Here is a 7345-nt window from a genome sequence, read left to right on the forward strand (position 1 = left end):
ATTCGTCTGTGGACACTTGGGTTGCTTCCACGTTGTAGCTATGATGGACAGGGCTGCTCTAACACGGGAGTACTAATATCTCTGAGATACTGCGTTCAGTTCCTTTGTGCATATACCCAGAGATGAACTGCTGATCATATGGTAATTCTGTTTAATTACTTGAAGAATCTCCATACTGTTTTCCACCATTTTACATTCTCACCAGCAGTGAACAAGGGTTCCAGTCTCTCCACATCCTCACGAACACTTACTTTCTTTTTCTTTTTAGTAATAGCCATCCTAATGGGTGTGAAGTGGCACCTCCTTGCGATTGTGATTTGCAATTCCCTAATAATTGCAAAGCATCTTTTTATGTGCTTACTGGCCATTTGTATATCTTCTTTGGAGAAGTCCTTAGCCAACTTCACTTAAAAAAAACAAACAAAAAAAACTCCCTTCTTGATACTGTGAAAGTTGCCATTTGAGATCATTTCTTCCTGAGATTCCTGGTGGCCCATTTCAGGGCTGAACCTGCTCCCAGCTCAGACATTCCTGTGGGAACAGGAGATGTGGGTGGAGAGGGAGCTGCCCACCTTGAAACCAAAGTCTCGCCCACCTTGAAACCTGGCCTGAGGTCTTAGCTCTCAGGATTTCAAACCTGTGGCTTAAGAAACCAGAAGCTCGGGTTGAGCTGCAGCCAGTTTCTGGATGGCTCCAGTACATGCGGCTCCCACAGGTTAGCGAGATGCCAGTTTGGAGGGAGTTCTGCCTGAGCTGGGGAGCAGCTGACCTAGTGCCTGGCGCCAGGAATAGGCAGTGGCCGCCTCCGGAGCTGTCTTCAGGCCCCCGGCTGATTGCCGTTTTCCGGGAGGGTTTTCTGTGCACAGGCCACATGACAGCTGGAGTCACTGAGCACCGGCACAGACCTCTCTGCTGATAGGAGAGATTGCAATCGGGCTTGTATCCAAGGTCCAGAGCTTATCAGCCAACTCGGGTCAGAGTTTATCAGCACCATCAGCCCACAAGGCCCTTCTCCCGGTTCTTTTCTTTATCGGCCCCTGTATCTCTGGACCCAATTCCTGTCCCCACCTCCCGCACCTCACCCACCACAGGCATCTGCTCTAATGTGCTTGATGTATATATCCTCACATCTTTGTAAAGCATGCACGTTTTCATGCGTATGTTTCTTTATCTAATGTACATGTTCCTGTGCTAATAAATCTCCTTCTCACTTTGTCGTTCACTTGATGCTATATATTTTTAAAATCGATTTTCCATCAGTGTTTCTAATTCATAAAGGATTCCATCCCATCTTTCACCTCTGCGAGACTGACACCCAGGTGCCTTCATTGCTTGAAGCAATCAAATCGTCTATATATTTGCTTTTTAAAAGCTATTTTTTATTTTTTTATTTCAGTAAATGTACAATATTATGTTAGTTTTAGGTGTACAACCCCATGATTAGACATTTCTATAACTTACAAGGTGATCACCCCAATAAACCTATAACCACCTGACATCATATGCAGCTATTACAATGTTAGTGACTATATCCCCTATGCTGTACTTTACATCCCCAGGATCATTCTCTATTTGTACTTCTAAATCCCATCACCTTTTCACCCACCCCCAAACTCCCTCCCATCTGACAATCTTCCAAGTGTTCTCTGTAGCCCTGGCTGGGTGTCTCATTTGGTTGGAGTGTCATCCAGTACACCAAATGGTTGTGGGTTCAATTCCCAGTCAGGACACATACCTAAGTTATGGGTTCAATGCCCCTTAGGGCTCATACCGGAGGCAACTGATCAATAGTTCTCTCTCACATCAATGTTTCTCTCTCTCTCTCTCTCTCTCTCTCTCTCTCTCTGCCTCTCTATAAAAATCAATTAAAATGTATTCTCAGGTGAGGATTTTTTTTTTTTTAGAAAGTGCTCTCTGTATCCATGAGACTGTCTCTGTTCTGCTTGTTTAGTTGTTTTGATTTTTAGATTCTACATATAAGTGAAGCATATGGCATTTATCTTTCTCTGATTTATTTCACTCACACAATACCCTCTAGGGCCATCCATGTTGTTGCAGATGGCAAGATTTCATCCTTTCTTAAGGCTGAATCATATCCCATTGTGTATATGCAGCACTTCTTCTTTATCCATTCATCTACTGGTGGACACTTTGATTGTTTCCATATCTTGGCTAATGTAAATAATGCAGTGAATATATGATACATTTGTCTTTTCGATTTAGTGTTTTATGTTTCTTCAGATAAATACTCAGAAGTGGAATTTTTGGGTCCTTCGTTGTCTCTCGTCATAGCTTTTGTTTTCATGTCTATTGTGCCTGATGTAAATATTGCTACCCCAGCATTTTTTGTTTATTTCCACTTTCATGAAATACCTTTTCCCATCTCTTTACCTTCAGTCTGTGTGTGCCTTTTGTTCTCAAGTGAGTCTCTTGTAGCAGCCAGAGAGGCACAGACAGACGGCCCAAAGGAACCTCCCACCCTCACCCCATGGCCAGTTATAAATATGGAGGGAGCTTTGCTTAGCTGTAGGTCAGACAGGGTGGGCTCTGCCTGAGGACCTGCCCTGAGCCCAGGCAGCCAAGGGGCCTGGAGCCCCACCCGGCCTTCAGGGGAGGCACTCCTTCCTGCCTCTCAGAGCCACCAGTCCGTTCTGTTAATGATCTGAGATCTTCCTGTTTCTCAACTTCTTTCACAACGATGGGGGCCCCAGGCCAGCACCCTCCTGAGGGAGTGAGGGGACGGGAGCAAGGAACAGAGGTCAGGGTCACCTGGCACGGTGTGTCCTTTGAGTTTCTTGGGAAATGGCTTCCTGGGCTCAGCAGGAAAATTGGACTCGTGTAAAATGAGAGACCTCTGCTTCCACAAACCAAATTCCTGTGATCACCAGTCTACTGCTTCCCTGTGGCTCTGTCCTCGACTCTGATGCTGTCTTTCGCGCTCTCTCTGCCCAGCTTGGTGTCTCTGGCAGCGTGTGCAGCTGACTGGCTGGTGGACTCCAGCAGGCTCGGGCCCTCCATGCTGTAGACACAGCCTGGGCTGCAGCTGCTGAGTCCCTGGACAGGGTCAGAGACAAAGCTAAAAGTTAACAGCCCAGGCAGGCGGCACTGAGAAATTAAGGGAGAGTCATATGAAACTGCCGATAATATGCTGGTTTTGACCTACACACACAAAAAGGCACTATTATATGGTTCAAACACAAAAGCTGCCTTTGAGACCAAAATACATGGTCACAGAAGCAAATCTGTGGTGCCACCCAGTGGCCAGAGCAAGTAAGCAGCGCTTGTCTCATCATGATGGCAACAAACAGCAGCCCGGATTTTCAACCAGAGGGTCCCAAGAATTTTTAAAACATGCAATACCTGACCATTTAGTCAGGGGCACTGACCTCTTTCCCCTTAGATTGCCAAATTAAAAAAATGGCAACAACCAACACAACAATAGCCGCCTGGTGTGAATGAATCAAAATTATACCTTTTCTTTGTTGTCAGATCGGCAAAAATATTATATATATTTTTGGTGTGCCACAGAATTTTAGCAATTAGTTTATATGTGCTATGAGGTGAAAACGGTTGAAACTCTGACATTTTGGTATCTTTCATCTGACCATCCATATAAAATGTTCCCAATCAAACATCACCCAAAATCATGGTTAATGGTTAAAAAAACACAACAACAACAAAACCTCTGTCCTTATGTCTATGGCACTTTGAGTCTTTTATACCAGGATATTGCAGCAATTGCAGCATGGCCAAGAGGATTTTATGGAAAATTGGGATACTCTCCCAACTGGCCACAGCTAAATAAATAAAGCATAAGCAACTGAAAATAAAGGTAGAAAGTCACTGAATGACAATAACATTTCTGGGGCTCCCACTGCATGCTGGGGGCATGTAGGATCTATACATGGGTGATCATTTAATGCTACTGTGGGTTATGCTAATGATGAATTATTCGATGTGCTGCAAACCGTTCTTCTGAGGTAGGCATGTAGGGATTACTGTCTTTATTTTAGAAGGGAGAAAAATGAGGTTCATGGGGCTCAAGGGAGGGATGCGAGATCACACAGCTGAGGGAGGCAGACCCGGTTTGCTCTTCCCAGCGTTTTCCCTTCCCGCTGTAGGGAGATGAGTTTTCAAGCTGGAGGTCCAAACCCTCCGAGGTCCCAGCCACGGCTGGTCCAGGTGTACAGACCTGAATGTTTGAGCACTTCGTGTCACACAGGAACAGATGTCAGTGGAAGCATTAAAGCAGGCCATTGAATTAACAGCTATTTAAAAGCTGTTTTAAAAGAAGTTTATACAAATGAAAAAAAGAACTGCATGCTAAAAGGACATTGATCAATCAATTCTCAGCTTAGTGAAGTTCACTCTGAAAAATTCTCTGTCCAAAAATCTATCCTTTCTAATAAAATGGTAATATGCAAATTAACCATCACTCTGCTACATAAGCCACACCCACCAGCCAAATCAGGGCGAGTATGCAAATTAACCCCAATCCAAGATGGCTACAGCCACAGAGAGCAAGGTTTCCCAGGTAACAGAGTAAGCCAAGCTTTCCATAACCGTTGCAGGCCTAAGCCTCCACTCAGGCTACAAAGTTTCAATTATAGAAGGTAAACAAATTCAAACAAATGGCGGCAGAATGGAGCTTGAGAGAGCAGGCCAGGGTTACCGGCGGCAACAGGGGAAGCAAAGCTTTCTGCACACCCTGGCCGGGCTCACCCGCTTAAGGCTACAAAGTTTCAATTGTAGAAGGTGAATTAACTGCCACAGAAATGGCTGCCAGAGCCCCAGGCTTGGCTCCGCTCCAGGCTACAAAGTTTCAATTGTAGAAGGAAAATAAATTCCAGATACCAGGGACTCCCCTTGGGTTGCCAGGGGGCGTGGCCGGCCTGCAAACCACCACAGGCCCCTCACTCAGGCCACCCCATGCCCCAAGGGAACCCCACCCTTATCTGTGACACCCTTCAGGGCAAACCAGCTGGCCCCCACCCGTGCACCAGGCCTCTATCCTATCTAATAAAAGAGTAATATACAGATTGATCATCACTGCAATACACAATATAGCTGCCCCCATGTGGTCAAAAATCCTGCCCCCATGTGGACACAAGATGGCCACTACAAGATGGCCAGCAGGAGAGGGCAGTTGGGAGGCACCCGGCCTGCAAGGGAGGGCAGTTGTGAGGGACCAGGCCTGCAAGGGACGGCAGTTGGAGGTGATCAACCCTGCAGGAGAAGGCAGTTAGGGGTGACCAGGCCGGCAGAGGAGGGAAGTTGGGGGCAAACAGGCTGGCAGGGGAGCAGTTAAGCATCAACCAGGCTGGCAGCGGAGTGGTTAGGGGGTGATCAGGCTGGCAGGCAGAAGTGGTTAGGGGCAATCAGGAAGGCAGGCAGGCAAGCAGTTGGGAGCCAGCAGTCCTGGATTGTGAGAGGGATGTCCGACTGCCCGTTTAGGCCCGATCCTGGTGGGATCGGGCCTAAACGGGCAGTCGGACATCCCTGCAGGAGTCCCAGATTGGAGAGGGTGCAGGCTGGGCTGAGGGACAACCCCCTGCCATGCACGAATTTCGTGCACCGGGCTTCTAGTATATATATAAAAGCCTCAGCGACCGTTATGACCGAACAACCGGAACGACCGGCTGACCAGTCGCTATGACGAGCACTGACCACCAGGGGGCAGACACTCAACACAGGAGCTGCCCCCTGGTGGTCAGTGCACTCCCACAGCCAACCTCCCATGTCTGGCCAACCGCTCGCGGTCCCTCCCCCGAGCCAGCCAGCCCCCATCGGCCCCTGGTGCTAAACCATTTGTAGACGACCTGCTTCTGGGTCAGCGTTTCTTACATAGCAGAGCAGCTCCCTTGCTGCGATCTATTGAAAGTCAGCTCTCGACACAAGGGTTTGTCTCACTTCCGTCGAGGACCGCCCTTCCCCTTCCCTGGGGACCGCCTGCCCACCACAGTTGAGGAAGGGAAAGTGGGGAACTGCGTGGTGGGCGGGGCACCCACGGCAGCAGCATCTACATTCATTCCTTCTGCATCCGGCCTGGTGACCGTTGCCTCCTTTCCCAACCCCCCAGGGCCTATGGGCCCCAGGCTGGAATGGGGAACCAGGGGTGGGTGGTAGTGGGCGCGGCCACTTTCCCAGGAAGGCCGAGGGCCGGCTCCCTCCTTGGGGCCGGTAGCCAACCTCCCGTGGTCCTTCCGCCTGTCCTTTCAGTCCCGGCCAGCAGGCCCTGATCAGCACAGCCCTGATCGCCAGCCAGGCTTAGGGACTCCACCCATGCACTGGACCTCTAGTCCTATATAATAAAAGCCTAATATGCTAAGTGCCTGGTCATTCGGTCCTCCATTCAACCAATCAAAGCATAATATGCTAAAGATATGCTAAGGCCGCTCAACCGCTCACTATGATGTGCACTGACCACCAGGGGGCAGATGTTCTGACCAGTAGGTTAGCTTGCTGCTGTGGTCTGGCCAATCGGGGACTGAGCGAGACAGCCAGACATGCCCTTGAACCCTCCCTCAGTCCCTCCCCAGCTGGCCAAACTCCCACATCCCTCCCCAGCCTCGATTGTGCACTGGTGGGGTTCCTCGGCCTGGCCTGAGCCTCTCACAATCCAGGCTGAGGGACTCGGACCACACCCCACACCCCGAGTGCACGATTTTGTGCACCAGGCCTCTAGTTAATCAATATTTGTGTAATTCGAATTCAGTGTTTTAATTCAGGTATGTGCCCTTGACGGGGAGTCACACCCTTAACCCTTCACTGTGCAGGCTGATGCTCTAACCACAGAGACACACTGGTCAGGGCTATCCTTTTTTTTTACCTTTGATTTTTGTATCATGTTTAAGAATTACCTATTCTAAATAAATGAATTCAGTAGGTAGAAGCCACAGACTGGAGTGAGGCTGGGACAGATGTTCTGCCTGGGAGAGCCACCTTCAGACTGCCAGGCTGGCCCCCACTCCCAGAGGCCCTGATTCAGGAGGTCGGAGGTGAGGTCTAGGGCTCTGTGGTTTACAAACCCCACAGTGGATTCTGAGGTGCAGCCAGTACTGAGGACCATCGGTCCAGGTTGATGGCAGGTCTCAGACTTGGACAATGGGGCGAATAATGGTTCCAGTCCTGGCGTCGACTTAGCGGGAAGATGTTAAGTTCAGTTTTGGTTATTTGGCACTTTGGAGATTTCCTTGAAGGTTTGCAGAGGACAGTTGAATGGGTGGGTTTGAACCTCAGGAAAAAGGTCTGGATTGGAAAAACAGTCTGGTTGGTCACCGGCCCATGGGACAGGAGCTCTTAACCTGGGGTCTGTGGACCCAGGTACATAAATGGATAATTTTGT

The sequence above is a fragment of the Cnephaeus nilssonii genome (genome assembly GCF_951640355.1).
Source record: "Cnephaeus nilssonii genome assembly, chromosome: 3".
Taxonomy (NCBI): domain Eukaryota; kingdom Metazoa; phylum Chordata; class Mammalia; order Chiroptera; family Vespertilionidae; genus Cnephaeus; species Cnephaeus nilssonii.